A 23,386-nucleotide genomic window follows, 5' to 3' on the forward strand; every position below is an offset into this window, starting at 1 on the left:
AGAAAACTTATCCAATTTAATTCTACTATGTGTATTTTATTCAATGACAGATACGTATTTCGCCTACGACTTGCAGGCTTCCTCAGTGTCTGTTTTCGAACCTGTTCGACTTGCAGGCTTCCTTAGTGTCTGTTTTCGAACAGGTTCGAAAACAGACACTGAGGAAGCCTGCAAGTCGTAGGCGAAATACGTATCTGTCATTGAATAAAATACACATAGTAGAATTAAATTGGATAAGTTTTCTTATTTTTATTTTTAGGTTTCGTATTCTACTAAGACGTTCCAAAAACTTCAGTAAGCAGTAAGCAGTAAGCAGTAAGCAGTAAGCAGTAAGCAGTAAGCAGTAAGCAGTAAGCAGTAAGCAGTAAGCAGTAAGCAGTAAGCAGTAAGCAGTAAGCAGTAAGCAGTAAGCAGTAAGCAGTAAGCAGTAAGCAGTAAGCAGTAAGCAGTAAGCAGTAAGCAGTAAGCAGTAAGCAGTAAGCAGTAAGCAGTAAGCAGTAAGCAGTAAGAAGTAAGAAGTAAGAAGTAAGGAGTAAGTAATGAGTATTGCCAAATGAGAAATGAAAAATGAGTAGTGAAAAGTAGCTAGTTTGCGAGCAGTCCATTATTTCTTGGCCTCATATTCGACGCAAAATCAAAAAATACAAGTCTGAAGGCTCAGACACAGAAAATCCTTGAGAAATTAAATTCCGTATGCATTGTGTCCTGGGACTTAAGCTTTTCCTAAAAGAAACAACTAGGCTGTTAAGTATGGAATTGTTGAAATTGCATGCAACATTAAGGATAAATATTTTTTTTTTGATAGGACCAAAACTATTATCTGAAATGAAGAAACAAACCTAACGATCCGATTTCCGGAAGTTTCCATCACGCTTTATTCTCTTTACCAACTAGCTCAAGCAGACGTGTGAGGAAGGGAGGTAGCGTATGCCAATAAAACATGTTTATCACGGTCAAAGGTTGATCGCTTCTCTGCGTATCATGACTGCTCTACACTAGTACTACACTGCTCAAAACAATTCTTCGATACAAATTGCTGTGTGTAACACTCTTCGTGTAGCAACCCACCTTCTTACCTTGCTACTTCGATTCAGATCACGATTGCCATTATGTCAGATGTGAGTTGTCAGATAAATCTGGATTTGGCCAGATTTTCGGCGGCGTCCTCGACAAACTTTGAAGTAAGTGTACTAGATATCTGATGGTGTGACAAATTTTGCCAAATTGCCCTCTTGTTGTTTTGGCACATAGCATTGTTATGTCACATTTTCGTTCACATTTTACAACTTTATAGGAATGTTGCCAAAAAAATGCTTGTGCAACACCCAAATGGGTGCCAGATATCTACCAGGGGGGATAACTCCCTAACGCATGATCAAAATATGGTGATACAACTTCGTATTCAGACGGGCTTACCCGTTAGAGGGTTAAGTTTACTATACCTTATGATATGCATGGATGACTAGTTATTTGTGCCTTGTTAATTAGATGTAAGCGTGCCGTTTCAATTTGATCATTTTACCCTGATTTTTGTAGAGGGTTGAACGTATGAAGTTGTGCTTTGCCAATGCAGTAACGTGAACTTTAGAGCACGAGTCCTTAAGATGCCTGCAAAGTTAGATATAGATATTATTTATAATTTAATAATGATAATTCTGTGCTGTTTTACAAAACTTTTTTTTCTTTTCATTCACAGATAACAATTATTCCCACCGGATATAACGCGCACCATTTAACCGAAAGTGCACTGTTCGGGATCATTTAAAAACCTATATCTATAGAGCGAATGTTTGGTGACTTATTTGGATTTTCTTTAGAAGTGGAAGAAAAAAACTGCAAATAACGCCCCAACGCTGATTAAACACAGGTGCGAAAGGTGCCACCCAAGACTTGTCGATACTTTGCTCGGTGGCAACAGTGACCATGTACAAGTGAATTCGAACAAGCAGCAGCTAAATTAGCCGTAAGCCCCCAGAAACACGTCGTTGTTCACTAGGTTTTACCGTGTATGTGCGTTTTTTTTTCTCGCGTAGAAGTACCTCCAGATTCACGGAATTTTTCACGCTCCGTCGAACGGCAGTTTGCGTGAGCCTTCACAAACTTTGTTGCTGTGTTTCAACTTCGGCGAGGTAAGTTTTGCGGCTCGCTACACATGTCTTTGAACGTGACGGCCACTTCGACCCCCGTAATTGTGTGCACTTGCCGCCGTCCGCCGCTACTGGTTGGTAGCTAGGTGCTCGCTGCAGCCAGCAAGTTAAGTTGGGGGCATTGGAGTCAAATTAAATCAAAAGCTAATTTGTGCGAGCCGCTGCGTCTCGTCTCGTCGGTGGTGCGGGAAACTTTCATTTCGAAACGCCCCTCGCAAACACTTTTTTGCGATAGTTATCGAAGTGCAGTTCTAAGCGGTGGTGTTTAGTTGCAAAAAAAATGGACAAATCAAAGTGAAATTTTTTTCTCAACAAGCAATAACCACGGCGCGATAGCGCTAAAGCAAACAGTGCTATATCGGCAGTGAATCATTGAATAATAGATAATCGATCTTTAAAAAAAATACTGCAGTTGGAAAGAAGTGATAAAACAGCTAATTGATTATTTCTGTTGGAGGCATTTTCTCTGTCTGCTAGTGGCCGAATGTGTTTCGTTTGAGCGCAAAAAAGATCCACTAATTTTTGCTGGCTTATCGGCGGAAAAAAGCGTGCAATCAAACTCGTGAATGGGCAACGCGGCAAGCAGAAATTATTATCTGAGGAAAAATTAAGTGCAGTAAAAAAGCGAAAACCCGCACCAACACGAAAGTGAAACAGAAGATTTTAAAATTGAACCAAAGTTGAGAAAAAGTTACACACTGTGTTGTAGTGTGGTGGCACGGCAGTTGTTTTCTTTTACTGTAGCGACTGTGTTGTGGCTGGGGAAGTTTTTGGCGCGTCAGCCGTTATCGACTCTCTCAGGACCAAGTCGTGTCAGCACCGACCGGCGGAACATAGCGGTTGTGGCAGCAGTAGCAGCAGCAGCATCAGCAGCAGTGCCGGACGGACTACGAAAAACTTTCGGATTCACATGCATGCATTCATCCATTAACAGACATTCGCGTATACGCATACACTGAGCAACTGCGGGAAAGACAACGACCACGGAGAGGTGAACTTTTGCGTGAACTCATTGCAAATGGTAATTATATTTATATTTACTTTTTAAAAGGAAAACTCAGCTTCGGGATTGGAGGCCTTGCCGTGGAAACAAAAGCAGCTATTATTATCGATGATAATAGCTGGTTATTGAAAACTGCAATTGTTAGGCGGTATGATGGGACTTTTGGTTGTGTTGAGAGTGAAAATTTATAGTGAATCAAAGCCGATTCACTAAAAGGTTACAATGGTTTGGCATAGGCTCGATTTATGTAACGGAATTGTGGTAATATCGAAAAATAGCGCAAAACGTAACTTGTGAAGAGTTTACATCTGAACAGTCGTCTTATTTTCATACGTGATTATCATTTTTCAGTTAGGCCATTACAAACATTTAAAAAAGTTTTTGTCCCTCCGGTGTTGGGCCACTGAAGGGGGGGGGGCGAAAAAAAAAACAAAGAGAATTTTTTAATCGAGCAAAAAAATGGATTTTGGACATTTTTACTTAAAGCACAGACAAACAGACATAACTCTTGAAAGAAAAATCAACAAAAATTATCGTACCTCGCATTTAGCCTGAACACTAGCACCATCTATGATCGACATTCCCAAATATCAAATAGCAACATGGGCATCCCTCGAAGTAGCAAGTATTTTTTATGGGGAATTCCCCTTCTTTCGGCAAAAAGCGCCACTGACCAAAACGGAGACATTCCCAACTAAACCCAAATTTGAAATGACGGTTTAATCGGTACGAAGAATAGAGAACGAGTGTTATGTCTGTTTGTCTGTGCTTAAAGTTTAAACGTGAAAACCAAATCTATTCTTGCTTTTAATAAATACGTTGTTATTTTTCATGCAAAAATCTACAAACAAAAAGAAAACGAAAGAAATTTTTTTGGCCGAGTTTCAGAAATTTCACTGTTTGAACTTCCATTTCTATTTCGTGCTAGAAGCGTTAACTCAACTCGTACACTCATTTTTCGAGTTTTTCAGGCTGTAGAGCCCAACGAAAATTGATTAAAAAAAAAATTAACTCGTATCCTACAAATTATTTTTTTGCCCCCCGATTTTTCAAGCCAATTTCCAGGAGGGGGGGTGGAGGGGGGGGGACAAAAACTTTAAAAATGATTTGCAATGGCCTTATTTGAAAGCTGATTGGCAACAAATATAGGCAAGAATCAATTGTAATGAAACATTCTCGTAGATGCAATGATTAATCTTCTATTTATATAAGAGGCTGTACCCAAAACCAGGGCTCTGATAGGACGTCATAAGAGGCTTATCGGTAATTAAATACAGGCCCATGACAGGACGTCATGTTTTCGTAGCAATGAGTTCTGTTCTCAGTCACCTCACTGGCACTGGTCGACTGCTGGACTGCTCGATTGCTCAACTAGTTGGACTAGACTGCTCGACTGGACTGATCGATTAGACTGCTCGATTTGATTGCTCGACTGGACTGCCCAACTGAACTGCTCGGCTGGACTGTTTGATTCGACTGCTTGACTGAAAAGCTCGATTTAACTGCTCAAATGAACTACTCGACTTAACTGCTCAATTCGACTGCTTGACACATTTGTTCGACTTACTACTCGACCCGACTACTCGACTGGACTGTTCGATTCGACTACTTGACTTGACAGTTCGACCCACCTGCTCAACTGGATTGCTTGACTGGACAGCTTGATTTCACTGCTCGACGCAACTGTTCGACTTAAACACACGACCTGATTGCTTGACCCAACTGCTAACTTAACTGTTCGATTCGACTGCTCGATTCAACTGCTAGACTGGACTACTCTACTGAACTGCTCGACTCGATTCAACTGCTCAACTAAACTACTCAATCCAACTGCTTGACTCAACTACTCGATTGGACTATTCGTATCGGCTGCTCGATTCAACTACTCGACTAGACTACTCGATTTAACTGCTCGATCTGACAGCTCGATTCAACTGACGATTGGACAGCTTGATTCATCTGTTCGACTTAACTGCTTGACTTAGCCACTCGACCTTAATAGCTTGACTTAACTGTTCGATTCAACTGCTCGACTTAACTGCTCGATTCAACTGCTCGATTTAACTGCTCGACTGGATCACTCGACTAAACTGCTCGATTTTAGTGCGAACTAAACTGAACTGCACTGCTTGACTAAACTGTATGATTCGACTGATCGACTTAACTACTGCTCGACTAGACTACTCAATTCAACTTCTCGACTAGACTACTCGGCTCAACTACTCGACTCAACTGCTCGACTGAGCTGCTCGATTTCACTGCTAGACTCTACTGTTTGACCTGAACACTCGACCTGACTACTCAACTCAACTGCTTGACTCAACTGCTTGACTCAACTGCTCGATTCAACTGCTAGACTGGACCATTCGACTCAACTGCTCGACTCGACTGAACTGTTTGCCTCAACTACTTGATTGGAATCTCAAATCGGCTGGTCAACACAACTGCTGTACTCGATCACTCGATTCAACTGCACGACTAGACTACCCGATTCAACTGATCGACTGGCCTATACGACTAAACTGCTCGACCCGACTCGACTGCTCGACTCAACTGCTCGATTTCACTGCGAAACTTAATTGCTCGGCTGGACCACTTGACCCGACTGCTCGACTAAACTGTATTATTCAACTGCTCGACTCAACTGCTTGACTCAACTGCTTGACTGAACAATTTGATTCAACTGCTCGACTAGACTATTCGATTCAACTGCTTGACTGGACTACTCGACTCAATTGCTCGATTAAACTGTTCGGCTAGACTACTGGATTAAACTGTTCGACCTGACTGCTTGTTCCAACTGCTCGACCCAACTACTTGACTCGACTGCGTTATTCGACTGCTCGACTCGCCTACTTAACTCGACTGCTTGTCGCGATATCATATGGTCGGTGTTGAATCAGACCGGACCAAGTCGCAAAATTTAAAACATTAGTTAATGACAGCAAAAGAATTTTCTAAGCAACATTATACACTAATCAGACTAAATAAATGTTGCAAACAGCCAGAGTTATAAGATGATTTCGAACGATTGATAGCTATAAACCATACAGAGCAGTAATGCCTTTTTTCGAATTTTGTTATTTGGTTTTACCTGATTTAACACCGTTCATATGAATCGGTTCGGGGCAGAAAATGGACGGTTCAAAGCCACTTACACAAAAGAGCCATTTTGCCCACTTATAGAATCAACACAGTGGAGATAATTTTTTTTATTCAGTTAATCAAAATCCAACGCGAGCATAAAAACTTTTTGTTTCAGTTTCCGGCTAAGACTCTTTTATGTATAACATCTTAGAGCTGTATTACGCAATATAAGAAAAGGTGGATCGTAGGGCCGACCAAGCAAGTTATGAATAGAAATAAATAATATCCAGTTGATGAACTACCTGCAACTGCTATAAGTGTTTTCTATATCTGTTCAACTAGATTTTGAGCCACTCGTCGCCAATTTTCCAGTCGTCTTAGAAGTCGCGAATCTCTTTCGACCTCATCGAGCCATCTTACGCGCTGAGTCTCCTGTTCTTGGTGCTGGTGGAGTTGTTGAACAAAACTCTTTTCGTCGTTGGCTACCCTTCGTGCATCCCGTGGGAAAATCATGCCTCCCGTTTCGATGCCTGCTCGTCGGTCGGCCTCCCTCAATAGCAATGTTGAACAGTATACAGGATAAACTGTCACCTTACCTCACCGTTTGCCGCGTCTCGAAGGGACTCAAGAGTGTCCTCGTGACGCACATGAAATACATCACTCGCTCCAATGTAGCTCTGTTCAGTCGTTCCAGTTTATCCGGAAAACCGTGTGCTTGCATTATCTCCCATAGCTGGTCTCCAGCGACTGTATCGTATGCTGCTTTGAAATCAGAAAAAAGTGATGCGGGAGCACGTTGTCATCCCGATATTTCTGCAAGATCTGTCGGATGGTAAAGTTCGCCGTCGCGCAACTATGAGCGCGAGCCCCCATGAAAATCGTCTGGAAATTTCCTACGAAATATTGTGCTATCGGTGACATCCGGCGTGACAGGAACTGGGAGAGTACCTTGTAGGTGTCGTTTACCAGCATCATGCCGCGATAGTTGCAGCAGTCGAGCAGTCGATTCCTTCGATAGCTTCTCCTCCTCGCAAATCTTGGGAATAACCCAATGTAGAGCCGTTGCCAGGATTTCTTGGCCATAAATTAAATTACAATTTTTTGGAGATTAGGGGCATGGACATTACTATCTTCCATGGGCACTCCTAGGTTAACTTCTGTTCCGCGTCTTTCTGAAACTTCGCCATTGAGATGTTCATCGAAGAATTGCTTCCACTTATCGATCACCTATCGACCAGATTCCCTCCCTCGTCCCTGCATATGTCAGGCCTCGGTGTGTAACCCTTACGAGTTTCCCAAATAACACAACATCGTAATAGCAAGTTCACATTAAATCGTATGCATGACAAGTTTACATTGGAATTGTACAATGATTAGAGTATATTAAAAAAATCAGAGGGGTTGTGTACCAGACACGACCGCATATATAGGTGACGCAGGACTACGTAAATCTCTTTGTAGTGATAGTGGCATGTATTCATGCTTGTAATCATTCGATTCTTCATGTATACATGCTATATGCAACATATATACATGCTACATGCGTTGTATGTAACATTTATCAAAGTAGTAACATTGCTTACGTTCAATTCTCAAAAGATTGTGCATTTGAAAACAATTTAACAAAATCAAGAGCACAAACTATTGCTTTCCTGCTACCTTACTGAAATTAAAGATTGTTTTTGTTATCCATGGTTTGCCACGTTGAAGGGATTTTACCAATTCAATCCTATTTTATCAACAGCACATCTTTTCACTACACTTCTAATGAAACGGCAAGCATGCGTATTCATACAGAGTCGTATTATAACCGAACAGTACAGCTGTAGCACATTTTTCCAACACAGATATCAAGTTCGTCGAGGTTTAATCGTCTCGCAGTAAAGAATTTGCGATCTGTTGGGACAACGAATTTGTGTCATTTTTTCTGGCACACTTCCCTAACACAGACATCAAATTGGACTAGGTTTAATCGCGTTCGGCGTACTTCCCAAGCAAGGACATCAAAATGGCCTAGGTTGAACCGCGGCGGTGTTAAGAAATCTTGTTGAAATGAGGAAACTTTGTCCCTTGTTTTGGCTTACTTCCCAAGCACAGATATCAAATTGATATAGGTTTAGATCATCGTAAAGAATCTTCCAACCAATCACGAAGCGAGAATTCTGGTGAAACATAGGTTCATTATTTTCAATTTTTCAATAGTTCAACATGCAGAATCCATACTTTTCTTCATTTAGGTCAATTCTAAGAAGATTTTCCGATCGATTGGTGTGAGAATATTGAAAATCGATCGGGAAACCGCTGACCTATTAGTGCTCAAAATCTGTCATTTTTCGTGACGCTCGCATTTTTTGATTTTTTGGAATGACACCCTATCTCAAAACTTGCCGTAGGACGTAGTCCTACGTCAAAAAGTGAACAATAAGTGGTTTTGCAGTCGTGCGTGTCCTCATATACAACTCATGGCTGTGAATTATAAAGTAGCATAGATGATTGCAATAGATGTATTAAGTTATATCTTAATCATATATCCAGGAGTATTAGGTTACGTATTCTAAAAATCACGCAAGATAGAATTACAAACGGTTGTCAAAATTTTTGCACGTATATTGCCTCCACTTTGGTACTTATATGTTCTTATGTGGTATGAAATATAACTTTTTCGTTCATATATGATTTCGTATTTCTCAGTTGCAATCGAGATGTACAAACCGCTGGATTTACTACTGGATTGGTTCACCATCTCTTAAAAATTCCACGTGTCATTAGCTCGGAATAGGCGTTCTAATTCTTCACGATCTTCGCTTCCTTTATGTGCTTTTTAGTCCTCAGGATCGTAGTTTCTCAGCTAATTCTTTGTACGTCCGTATTTGGTCAAGTTCTCCCTAGTGGCAATGCACAGATAATTTTTCCAACCAATTTTTTTCTGTCCACGGCCTGTTGGCATTCCGCAACAAATCAGTCATTTTGTATATTTTGGGCCGCTTACCAAGTGCCGCGGTAGTGGCTTCTCTGGTGATCGAGCGTATTCTGCGCCAACCGTTTTCGAGGTTTGAAGTGCTTAACTCATCGGAAGAAGACAGTGCCTCATTCAGTATTCGCGTGTAGTTTTCGGTAGATTGCCGGTTATATTACTACCTAATGTTCAGTCGAAGAGGACGGCTTTAACGTGTCTGGTATACGGTTGACAGTTTTGAGCGCACATATACTGCTGCTAAGTGGTGGTCAGAGTCAATATCCGCTCCCTGTAGGAAAAGTATATTCGTGACATTGGAGAAGAACCGGCCATATATGAGAACGTGGTTAATCTGGTTCATTGTACGTTGGACAGGTGATCTCCAGGTGACATTGTGGATACCTTTCCGGAAAAAAAAGATGAGTCGGATCATCAGGCCTTGAGAAGCTGCGAAGGCTGTACAACAACATTGGCCGTTATTATTTGTGTCGGTATGCAGACTATGGTTTCTTCCTTACCGACTTGGGTGTTCAAATCCCTGATGACGATCTTGATGTCCCATGGCGAACAGCTATTGTTAGTTGCCTCCAGCCGCGCGTAGGACACTACCTTCTTGTTGTCGGTTCTACTTTCGAGCGGGTAGTGCACGTTGATGGTGCTGTAATTGAAGAAATGTTCCTTTATCCTCAATAGAAATCGCGTTATTAGCCTTCCAAGCTATCAAGCCATCCCGCATTCTGCCCAAACCTACAAAGCTACAAACTTCGTTGGTAGTGCCACTGCTCTGGGAAAACTAGACCTTTCCGCCGCAAATCTTTCAAACTTTCGCTCCTTTGCAACTGCGCAAGATTTCTTGTAGAACTACGATGCCGAGTATGTGGGGCTCAAGCTGATCTGCAGTTGCATTGCAAGTACCAAGTTTCCATTCGTCGGCTTTGTTTCATTGCCTAGGTCGATGCCGAAAATTCCAATGCGTATTCGCTTGAATTTCCGTAGTAATTGATTCAGAAAGATTGCCTTATTGGGGCCTCGCTACCGAACCTCGTGATAGGGCAGCCATCTTAGATACCGAGACAACACAGTGTCTCGTTCTCTGTCGGTATACGTCTTAGTTTCCAGGGAGGTTGGTTAGTTGATCTTCGCCAAGGTTGCTCGTATCCGGCCGGTATCACGAGGAGGTATGAGCTGCTGGATAAGAGGCTAGGGACCACCATGGGGTCCCAAAATAATTATTTTGTTAGTATGGCCTGCTTTCTACACAGACTATTCTTCTATTCAATTGTATTATTCGGCATAGATGCGACAGCATATTATTTTGCAGTTAATTATATGGAGCTGAAGCTAACTAATGAAACCAATCTGTTATGTGTGTACCATCAGTAACTTTGGCGTACCACAGGGGAGTAACGTTTGACCACTGCTATTTTCCCTTTTATAAATAAACTACCACCTAAGCAGCATATTGTCGTCAACAGTTTTTTGCCTGTCTTTTTGCATTGCTTGTTGTCGTACGAGAGATGATATAAAACAGAGCAAACAAGCATAACTAGTCCTTCTGTCACAATACAATCGCAAATTTTTGTGAACATTCCTTATATTTTTTGCATAAAAACTACTTTCAATATTCCAGAAAACATTTCAGCTTTTGAATAAGAAAGCAGATAGGACAACACAAGCTAGCACAGGATTTTAAAAGATTGCAACAAGGCTTCTGCGCTAATCACTGCCAGTACGGATATAGGGGAAGGGCAGTAAAGACGGACACTGCGGGAAAGACGGACACTTATCATATTTCATAAACAATAATTTTTTGAAGCAAACCAATGATGGGAAATGTTTCTATAGACTGAATAAAAACTTTTGAATTAAACTGCCGATTTCTAGCAGCGCAGCTGTCAAATTTATAAGCAAAACAAAGAAAAAATGCCTACATACGCTAACCGATGTAATTTTGTGTGTGAAGAAAATAGCTGGTAAATCGTTAAAAAGCAATACTTTCGTGCTATATCGACGACATTACGTTAGTTTGACCCTTCACTGAAAGTCCATTGGAAATCTAGTGAATTTTTGAATAATCAGTAAAAAGTTATTAAAGTTTGAAAAAATGGTATCCAAGTCGGGAAAGACGGACACCCGAAGGTAGGGAAAGACGGACACAAAGATTCCGTATTCATTTTGCCTAACAACGATTTAAATTGCAAATACTTGCATATAATACATGTAAAAGTATCCAGAAACCATTTAACAGTTGGAATAGGCCAACTTTTAGAAACGATTAATTCATCACCAATTAAAATATTGAAGATTATAAAAGGGAACCATTTTATTTCCTCGCTCAAAGGGGGAATTGGGTAGGGGGTTTTCCCAAGCCAATTCTTTCCTAAATACATGATAAAATATGTTAATCATTCTTAATACTGATAATTCGTCGGCGCGTGACACCTTTTCGCGAGTGTCCGTCTTTCCCATATCAAGTGTCCGTCTTTCCCGCCCATGCGCAGAAACTCTGATTTATACATAATGTTTATAATATTAAAAAAAGTATAAATTTTGGAAGAAATTTTCTAGTACACGCTGTAACTTTATTAGACAGAGACTTAAAGTTTCAGTTTGTATGAAAATTGCAATCAATACAGTTATATTTGAGTAGATATTGACTCTTGACCTTAAGGTGTCCGTCTTTACCGCCCTTCCCCTATGTATATGAAGCATGGATCTTGCTCTGGTAAAAAAGCTAAAACTGTCCGCCAGCTTTATTGACTTGAAAATACATCCGTAGGCAGGAAAGTTAAACTATCAGATTTACTATCAGATCACTCTGATCGTTTTGGTTTATCTTAAATATAAAAATGGATTTCTGTCTGTCTGTCTGACGGGATGTTCCTTATAGAATCGAAAGCTACTGAACCAATTTGCATGTAGAGGTTTTTGGGGCCAGGAAAGGTTCTTATGATGGTTAGATACCCCTCCCCCCACTAAGAATGGGGGCTCCCATACAAATGAAACACAAATTGCTGCATAACTCGAGAACTAAGTAAGCCAATGGAACAAAATTTGGCATGTGGATGTTTTTGGAGACAAGAATTTTTTCTATGGTGAATTGAGACCCCTCCCCTCTTTAGGAGGTGAATTATGACCCCTCTCACCTTTAAGAGGAGGCGGCTTCCATACAAATGAAATACAAATTTCTCCATAACTTGAGAACTAGTTAAACAAATGGAACCAAATTTGGCATGTGGGGGTCTTGGACCCTGTGGTAGGGGGATAAGGACTATCATACAAATAAAACAGAAATTTAATAACTAATCGATCTCGAGAAATTTAAGACTGTTTCATAAAACATTAGTCAATAACAAGACCAGCAGGAACTATCAATAGTAACATTAGATGATTCAGGGCGAGACGGACACAGACCGTGAGTGTTGCCGGCGACCTGCCGTCGGAAGCGTTGACCACTGTGGGGTGGAGGGAGGTGGTTTTAAGCAATGGGGGGAGTTGTTTTCTATTTTACTGTAAGGAAAATTTGTATATTAAAACACCCATGAACTTCCCAGAAACTTGCAAAACTCGAGATTGTGATAAAGGTCATCCGAGATTCAGGATTTATGTACAACACAGTTTAATTTGTGGCAATACGAAGTTTGCCGGGTCAGCTAGTAAAATATAAAATATCCCACAGAATAATTAGAAGAATAAATTCCCAGTAGTCTCTGTTTGTTTGCAGCACACGCGCATTAAATTTTATCGTGCATACTGATTTGATAGGTGGATGAAAATAACGCGCCATCGAAATTTTGTAAACTGGTTGTTTTAAAAAAATTATAATATGTATTCAGTTAGTTAATCTCAATTTCTTGCAAAATCATTTTAGTTGTTTCCTGTGACAGGAATATCGATTGATAATAACTTTCTTTCTGCAAAACACTTTTCTTTAATGAATTTTTGTTTGCAAGCTAAAACAAAATACTAATAGGGGTAATAGGGACATAATGAGCATATGGTGCAAAATGGGCCTCCGTTCTTTTGGGCATATTGGACAACCAATTTCGCTAATTTGATTATTGAACTTGCTGATAATGTTCTTAATAAGCATCTCAACAAAAATCGCGTCCAAATTCGTTGACATGTCTGAGATATTGAGAAAAAACTCGAGCCGATTCAGGACTTCTCCACTCCATATATTACCATATATGAACAACTAGTTTGTATAATTGAGATATTTTTTTGTTTTGTCGCATTATTATAATTGTTTTTGATTTGCATGGCTGTAAGGGGCATAATGAGCATGTCTGGCAATGTATTTGTACATAACCAATAAAGGATGGAATGTAATATAAACATAAAAATGAAACAGTCAAGCATAATGTTGCGTAATTATAAGCAACAATCCACCCGAAAATAGCGGTTACAAAGCAAAAGTTGTATCGTTCATCTACCTGCCACTTGAACTGCCATATTGCCTATGTTGTTCAACTGAAATAAAAAATCGTTAAATAGAAACAATCATAAAATAACCGCTGAATGAAATCAAAATAGTCACCATTTCTCTTTTTTTCTATATGATACTAGCTGACCCGACAAACTTCGTATTGCCACAAATTAACCTGTGTTGTACATAAATCATGAATCTCGGATGATCTTTGTCACTATCTCGAGTTTTGCAAGCCCCCCAGTGGGCGGCGCTTCCGACGGCGGGTCACCGGCAACACTCGCGACCGGCTCGTCCTGAATGATCTAGTGTTACTATAGATAGTTTTTGTGGTCTTGTTATTGATTAATGTTTTATGGAAGAGTCTAGAATTTCTCGAGTTGGATTAGTTTTTGAGTTTCGCAAAAATTTCTGTTTTATTTGTATGAGAGTCCATATCCCCCTACCACAGGGGTGAGAGGTCTCTAACTATCATAAAATAAATTCAAGACTCAAAAATCTCCTACATGCTAAATTTGGTTCCATTTGCTTGATTAGTACTCAAATTATAAGGAAATTTGTATTTCATTTGTATGGGAGCCCACCCTCTTAAAAGGGAAAGGGGTCGTAATACACCACAGAAAAAAAATTCTGCCATCTAAAACTCTCACATGCCAAATTTGGTTCCATTTGCTTGATTAGTTCTAAAGTTATGAGCAAATTTGTATTTCGTTTGAATGCGATCCCCCCCCTTCCTAAAAAGGTAAGAAGTCCTAATTCATAATGGGAAAAATGGTTGCCTCCAAAAACACCCACATGCCAAATATGGTTCCATTTGCTTGATTAGTTCTCGAATTATGAGGAAATTTGTATTTCATTTGTGTAGAAGCCCCCCCTCTTGAAGTGTGGAAGGATCCTAATTCACCGTAGAAAATATTTTTGCCTCCAAAAACCTCCACATGCCGAATTTGGTTCTATTTGCTTGATTAGTTCTCGAGTTATGGGGAAATTTGTATTTCATTTGTATTGGAGCCCCCCCTCCTAATGTGGGAAGAGGTCCTAATTCATCACAGAAAAAATTCTTGCCTCCAGAAACACCTACACGCCAAATTTGGTTCCATTTGCTGGATTAGTTCTCGAGTTATGAGGAAATTTGTATTTCGTTTGTATAGGACCTCCCCTCCTAAAGTGGGGAGGGGTCCCAATTCATCATTGAAAAAAAAATTGTCTCCAAAAACACACATATGCCAAATTTGGTTCAATTCGCTTGATTAGTTCTCGAGTTATGAGGAAATTTGTATTTCATTTGTACAGGAGCCCCTCCTCTTAAAGTGGGGAGGGGTCCTAATTCACCATAGAAAATTTTCTTGCTCTCGAAAACCTTCACATGCCAAATTTGGTTGCATTTGCTTGATTAGTTCTCGAGTTATGAGGAAATTTGTATGGAAGCCCCCCCTCTTAAAGGGGAGAGGAGTTATAATTCCTCTTATAAAGAGGGGAGGGGTCTCAATTCACCATAGAATAAATTCTTGTCACCAAAAAAAACACCCACATGCCAAATGTTGTTCTATTTGCTTGATTAGTTCTCGAGTTAGGAGGAAATTTTTTATTTCATTTGTACAGGAGCCCCCCATCTTAGAGTGGGGAGGGGTCTCAATTCACCGTAGAAAATTTTCCTGCCCTCGAAAACCTTCACATGCCAAATTTGGTTCCATTTGCTTGATTAGTTCTCGAGTTATGAGGAAATTTGTATGGAAGCCCCCCCTCTTAAAGGGGAGAGGAGTTACAATTCCCCTTATAAAGAGGGAGGGGTCTCAATTTACCATAAAATAAATTCTTGTCACCGAAAACACCCACATGCCAAATTTGGTTCTATTTGCTTGATTAGTTCTCGAGTTATGAGGAAATTTGTATTTCATTTGTATAGGAACCCCCCTCCTAAAGTGGGGAGATGTTCTTATTCATCATAGAAAAAATTCTTGCCTCCAAAAACACCTACATGCCAAATTTGGTTCCATTTGCTGGATTAGCTCTCGAGTTATAAGGAAATTTGTATTTCGTTTGTATAGGAGCCCCCCCCCCCACTTAAAGTGGGGAGGGGTCCCAATTCATCATTGAAAAAAATTTTGTCTCCAAAAACACACACATGCCAAATTTGGTTCCATTTGCTTGATTAGTTCTCGAGTTATGAGGAAATTGGTATTTCATTTGTACAGGAGCCCCCCCTCTTAAAGTGAGGAGGGGTCCTAATTCAACATAGAAAATTTTCTTGCCCTCGAAAACTTTCACATGCCAAATTTGGTTCCATTTGCTTGATTAGTTCTCGAGTTATGAGGAAATTTGTATGGAAACCCCCCCTCTTAAAGGGGAGAGGAGTTATAATTCCCCTTATAAAGAGGGGAGGGGTCTCAAATTACCCTAGAATAAATTCTTGTCACCGAAAACACCCACATGCCAAATTTGGTTCTATTTGCTTGATTAGTTCTCGAGTTATGCAGAAATTTGTGTTTCATTTGTATGGGAGCCCCCCCTCTTAGTGGGGGGAGGGGTCTCTAACCATCACTAAAACCTTTCCTGGCCCCAAAAACCTCTACATGCAAATTTTCACGCCGATTGGTTCAGTAGTTTTTGATTCTATAAGGAACACAGGACAGACAGACAGACAGACAGACAGACAGACAGACAGACAGACAGACAGACAGAAATCCTTCTTTATAGGTATAGATAATCTTTTATGTTATTTTCCAGTATAAACTGGCTAAAATGGTAACTTTAACTAAAGTGCCCATATTGCCCCGTATGGTGGCCCATTATACCCCGTATTGTTTTCGAACGAAGCAAAAAGTATCATTTTTTAAACATTTAAATTTAATGGCTGTTCATAGTCAATCAATATTCTAACATTGTTAATTTATCAAAGGCATGTCAAATCGTAAGTTTATGGCAATTATTAGAATTTTGATTACGCGCTACATGTTTTATGGAGCGTTTTGCTTAGGTGGCCCATATTGCCCCTACCACCCCTATATGGCAATATGGTCTCGCATAAAAACTGATTTCGGTGTTGAACTCTAATTTTCTTCATACCGTATTAAGATCAATTTTGATTGGTACGCCATATTATATTGCTACGCCAAGTTTATGGGAGTTGTGGTTCAGCCAACTAGTTTAATAGTAGACATATTAGTAAACACAATAAATTTGACCAAACGTGACTTTAGACATGACCTTGAAATGCGGTCAGGCATATATTAATATTTTTTTGAAACGATGATTCTACAATTGATGAAGGGACGGTAAGGGAAAGTAATGAAGAAGGATTTTTTCGGGAATGAAGGGGAATGGTGGAAAGGAAGGGGGGGGGGGTAATAGGTAGCTATGGTTAACAAGTTGTCGTTGTGACTCCTGTCTTTTGTCCAATGCTGGAAGGTGCATGGGTCGAACCAAGCTGTAATCAGAGATTATAACCGGATTTGAACCCACAACACCTGCCAGGGCGAGTCGCTCACTGGTACCCGTGTACCTTTGAACCGTGTACCTTGGTCCAGCGCCTCTGTGGTTCAAAGGTACACGGGTACCAGTGAGCGACACGCGCTGGCAGGTGTTGTGGGTTCAAATCCGGTTATAATCTCTGATTACAGCTTGGTTCGACCCATGCACCTTCCAGCATTGGACAAAAGACAGGAGTCACAACGACAACTTGTTAACCATAGCTACCTATTACCCCCCCCCCCCCTTCCTTTCCACCATTCCCCTTCATTCCCGAAAAAATCCTTCTTCATTACTTTCCCTTACCGTCCCTTCATCAATTGTAGAATCATCGTTTCAAAAAAATATACAATAAATTTGATTTATTAACAGTTTTATTATGGTTTTATAACTAGCTATAAGTGTATTTTGACTTGTAACATCTTGGTATTGCCTAATACCACAATAAAGCCAGAGGCAATGATTAATACCGCAATAAAATCTTTATAAAATATAAGTAAGGCCATTGCAAATCATTTTAAAATTTTTTGTCACTCCCCCCCCCTTGGAAATTGGCTTGAAAAATCGGGGGGCAAAAAAATAATTTGTAGGATATGAGTTAAAGAACCTCTACAGCCTGAAAAAACTTGAAAAATGAGTGTACGAGTTGAGTTAACGCTTCTAGCATGAAATAGAAATGGAAATTCAAGCAGCGGAATTTCCGAAAATCGGCCAAAAAAAATTTCTTTCGTTTTAGTCTTTTTTTCGTAGATTTTTGCAAGGAAATTAACAGCGTATATATTAAAAGCAAGAATAGATTTGGTTTCCACGTTTAAACTTAAAATAAAAATACCCAAAAACCATATTTTTTTTGCTCGATTAAAAAATTCTCTTTGTTTTTTTTCGCCCCCCCCCCTTCAGTGGCCCAACACCTGAGGGACAAAAACTTTTTAAAATATTTGTAATAGCCTAAAGCCAAGTGACTTTAGAATTGTTACTTGGGATGTGTAACCTCGTGACTTAACGATAAGCTCAAATAAAATATTTTTTCTTTAATTGTCAAGATTTTACCGTAAACACCTGCTTAATGAACATTAATGTGCTTAATGTTCTACGTCAAATGTGCAGGTACCTGGAATATAACCTCTGTACTACAGTGACTGTGGGCTTATGATCCACATCATCTGATATAAAATAATGACAAAATATCGGGAAAAATTTATAGAATCGAAATCCGAAATTGAATAATTTTTTTTTCATGATTTACTGATCTATTCCAATTTCCTTCACGTCGTTCTATTTTTGTCGGGCGAAATCTTTATTTCGTTTTAGCTTAAATTTAGTTTTCTTAATTTAATGGTCATCAGATTTAATATTGTTTGACTATATTGAATATAGCGCTTGATTGATAAAATTCAACTCGACTTGATATTACGTAATAATTATATTTATTGCTATGGCACAATCTTCAATAAATCATATATATAATTGTATGCGACAATAAGTTTTATTTTATTATCATTTTTATTATCGTGTTATGGCTATTTTTCCGGGTTGCCTATTCACCGTTTCCATTGTGATCATCAGCTCAGGAAATCATCAATTAATAATTAATTTTACAATGAGTTTATATCATAGCGATCGATCAGTTTAACTTTCTTCAAACATCCGCTTTGATATGGTTAGATATGATAAACACCAATGTATGCACACATGTACATACTACAAAATTCAATATCATCATTTCAAAGGTACAATCCGGGGGAAGCCCAAGATAATCTGCCAAAAGTTGTCTTGCAAGGCTACCGGTGGTGTATCGTGTGTGGCGTTCGACTAATCATATTATCTTGATAATACCACTTTCAATGGGAGCCTTAATCCATTCTTCTGAAAAGTCACTCTTCTAGGCCCGGTAACCTTATAAAGACATGGCATTTTACTTAACGTACCTACCTAGACGAAATAATTTGATAACTCGATTCTAACATGACGGAAGACGTATTTTCTGCAATGTAATTTTGTGCGGCGTAAACCAATCGTAAGCGGTTTCTTCCTAAATATTTGCCTTTACTGACAGCTCGGCTTTTCCGGTGCACCGTCTAGGCATTATCAGTGGATTATATTTATTAGAAACAAATTAATTTCAGGTACACGGATAGGTCAGGTAGACGGAGTAGACTTTTCTTACTCCATTCAATTTAGAAGCCATGTTCTTTGATGGAAACCCACATTTACTGAAGTTGGTTGAATTTATAGGACAGTTGAGCCGATGCGAGCGGTAGGTGAATAGTCCCACTCTTATTCAGGGCATTGCTGTCAATTTTTTTTCATTCAGGTGTGTTTATCATTTTCTATTCTTTCTATAAACACCTGTCTATGTCGTGTTTTGTTCAACATATGACTGACTGATGGACTGACTCGCGTCGAAGCTCAGCCATCATCGTAGTGTGACCGGTATTTCCGGTGTACAGTTGAAGGCGGTGCTATAGTTGAATTCTACGTGCAATCAGATGTTCTTCATACATACATACATGTCTGACCTATAGATTTTGTTATCTAATAGGTGATTGAAATCAATCCGGGCCAATTAATTCAACGTCTTAACCAACGGTTGTGCAAATGTTGATCAACTAACCCGATATAATTGATTCCTTTGTTATAAAGTATGCTTGAATGCATGACTTGAAAGAATTAAATTACATTTCGTAACTTAATAGCACACCAGCAACGTTTTGATGGTGGAAAAGGAAGCTACCCACAATACAGAAGATGTACATGTTATGTTCATGTGGATCCGATGCATACACGCTTATCTAACACACCTCTAGGGAGACCCGATGGCTTTGTGTGCGTTTTGTGCTTGCTGGAAATAGAGAAAAAGGGAAGTGCGCTTTTATGGTCCGATTTGGGCTATGGAGGCTCAGCGAAGTGAAACCTGTTTCAGAACAAGTGGCAATCATATCGGTTGGCTGCCGGACGAGTGTTTCTTCTACAGCTCTACATAGCTATATACAGCATGGATAACACAGCCACTACTGTCTGCTCTCGATGACCCATCGATCCGGACGGGATTATGTGGCTTGGCTTAGCTTCATTTGCGTATGGAATGTGCCAAATTCAACCTTTAATACACGTATGATGCGACGATGCTGTGTTGTTTTGAAAAATTGTCCAATTTTATTGCTAATTTTTCTTAAATGCACGTCATTGTCATTGAACATTACAATACTTCGGGGCTCATGGATACCGAAAAAAAACTTGGCTGTTAAAATTTAAAATCACGGTATTAGATTTAAATTTGTATGTATTTTTTGTAAATTTTAATTCAAAAATTGAATATATTTTAAAAATTGACAGATCACAGAGTTGACTCTAATGATTTTCCGAAGAGCAAAATATAAAACATCTTTGCTAGGAAAAACTTTGGTGGCAAATTAAGGGTTAAAATCTTCTAAAAATGGTAGCGTCATGGGTTATGATTTCTCCATAATTATTTTTTTCCAGTCGATAGACTGCCAGAAAAAAACTATCTGTGATATTTAAGAAAAGAAGAATTTATGGCACTTATAGTAGAGCACTACCTAGATACCTCGATGAAAAAAAAACTTGAAATCGATGAAACCGAAAACCGAATCGAAATCAAGTTTCAGATATTGTGCTCCGACGGAACAAGAGAAAAGGGTGCTAATTACGGGCGCCAAACCCGCCAAACATGAGCGCAAGCAAGCAGCAGGACAAAAAAAAATAGTCTGGCCGTCTGGCAGTGTCGAACCGATGATCGTAAATAAGTGGAGGAACGCGTGACAAAAGTGGCACACCGCGACGGTCTGGCGGCACTGATCCATGGACCTGAGACCGAAGAAATGCTTTCGATTTTTCTAAATTTGGTTTTGCTTTAATCTGACCAGAACTGATACATACGCTGCTTGTCAGACCGGTTGTCGATACGTTTGAACCGTTGACATTTTACACAAAAAGGTTGCCGAATTCTGATTTACTCAGAGGCAAATCTTTGAAAGGTTGAACGGCATGTTCGATCGAATCGTTTTGTCGGTTGTTGATATTTTGTAGCACACTAAACAAATTAAGAAAATGTCGTATAAATTTGAATAAAAAATTAAAATATTCGCGGCTTCGAAAAATATATTCTATTAATTACTTTATTGTAATCTGAACTAATGGATTTAATTTACTAGATTTAAAAGAATAGTGATCATAACTCAAGCTAAACCAATTGCAAAATTTACCCTTGGTCATCGCTTTTCATACCCGAAATCTGATTTTACGAATTTCGCCTACGACTTGCAGGCTTTACTAGTATCTGTTTTCGAACTTAACGACCTGTGCCTGTGTACTATACCATGTGTTATTTCATCACTCTGAGATTCGGTCATTTGTGTTTCGGACATTCGTAGGTAATCCGACTCACCATATATGCAATGCTTTCTTTTAAATTGAGTTGAGATTGACCTTTTGCAAGCTAACGACGGAATACCTAATGTCCATTATCCCATACATTACCGTACATTACGCTTTTCGCACATTATGCCTATCGTCTATTATGCCTAACGTCCATTATGCCTAACGTCCGCGTAGCTATCGTCCGTATGTTTAATGCGGTACACTCATTCACCTTTATACCTTTTTCTTTATTTAAATTAAAAATAAATATTATTCATGACTAAGAAATAATATTATGTTTTCCTTAAGTTTTGAGTGAAATAAAGATTTAGTTTAGCGGAGGTGAACTGAAATGGAGTTACGCACATCTAGGAATTCCAATCAGAAAAATAGTTAGATACTTAAACACACGCCTAACGGAAAAAGGAACGCAACTTTATCACCATCATCACAAAGCACATCAAACAAAGCCTGAAGTGTCTGAAGTGAGCTTTCCGGATATTTTTCATCATAAATCTCAACTACGCCGGCCGCCGTGCCGTTTCCGCTGTAGGTAACTTCTGCCGCGATTGCTTTAGCTACACATAATAATGCGCCATGCACAACGAACCGATGATGATAACGGACCGACTTGGGCCCTCGTTAGCTGTTTTGTTATGACTCTTTTCAATTATCATAAATTTACAATACATTAACGTGTTCTTGGCTAATGACTGGAGCAGAACGGCACCATATTGCACACTGCCTACCTACGCACGGCCGGTCGGTCGATTTACCGGTCATCCCGGCGCGGCGTGGCGTTACACCTTGCTGCAAAATTGTTGTCCAAATCGTCACATGCCACACGTCTTTGAAGCTGTACTTTGATTTAATTATTTGATTAGAATGACGCACAAAAGTTTAACTGTCTAATTTTCAAGGTATCTTAGGATTTATTTTATTTCTTCGTATGAAACTTTTAAACCTTGTTTGCAATTATAAATCAGGCACCTAAAGGTACTTGCTTTGATCAGATTAAATTATTTTGCAGCCCGGTGTTGGGTTCCTTCCCACCTCTAAGCTCTTATCATAAACGCGCCGTTCTTTTTTTCCTACAATCTAGTAGACTATAACAACAGTTCTTTGTGTTCAGCGAAGTAGATCCGCAAGAGCAATTGGCATAACGTAACGTACCTACGAGCTTCTCGTACAACCAGAACAAAAGGTTATGCATTCCACAGGAAATTTCTTATTTTTCTCCTGACCCATCGGTAGGTTCTAGTTTATGTTACATATGACTGTTGCAGTAATGCATGGAAGAACCACGTTAGTAAATAATTATTAACGTTTGCACACGTCAACTCAGTACCAAGAAATTCATATGGGTCTTATTTGCCGTTGGTTAGCAAAGCTACGTCGATAAATTATATTGTGATATTATGTTATTTGAAATAACTTATTTTAGGAATCACTATGATTCAAATTTTTGGCACGAGATAAATCGTTCATTTCTTTCCTATACATGTACACCCATTTAGACAGTTAAAATATTTGGAAATTACACTTTTCACAGACACAAATTTTCTTGCTCAGCAGCGGCAGCGGAAACTGCACTTCATCTTAAAGCCTACTCACCTTATAAAATCTTGAATTTCGTGTACTCTGTATACGACTTGCACTTAGTTGCAAGTAGTCGCTATCATATGGGAATGTTTGATGATATTATATATTTTGGCGTCGTTGGCGTAAAACAGACGGCATCTAGGAGGCAGTATGACAGAAAGCTCGTTGATAAACAGTGAAAACAAAAGGGGTTTAAGATTACTCCGCTGGAGGACGCCTGAAACATTCGTAAATACTAACAACGAGAAGCTCCAATCTTAACGCAAAGTGGTCGATTTGTCAAATAGGATTTGAACCAGGCGATCAAGCATCGG

The 23,386-nt window shown here is 39.4% G+C and overlaps 1 protein-coding gene across 3 annotated transcripts in view; it reads left to right on the forward strand.

Moving 5' to 3' along the window:
• LOC128742268 (uncharacterized) overlaps positions 1-23,386 on the forward strand; it is a 215,296-nt gene that overhangs the window by 19,983 nt on the left and 171,927 nt on the right. For 2 of the 3 annotated variants that reach the window (XM_053838571.1, XM_053838572.1), the window contains exon 2: positions 1,697-3,168. The gene's annotated coding sequence lies outside the window, so the exon portion shown is untranslated. The remainder of the gene's footprint in view (positions 1-1,696; positions 3,169-23,386) is intronic. The other variant, XM_053838573.1, reaches the window with a different exon arrangement.

This window comes from Sabethes cyaneus, chromosome 3 (assembly GCF_943734655.1).
Source record: "Sabethes cyaneus chromosome 3, idSabCyanKW18_F2, whole genome shotgun sequence".
Lineage (NCBI taxonomy): Eukaryota > Metazoa > Arthropoda > Insecta > Diptera > Culicidae > Sabethes > Sabethes cyaneus.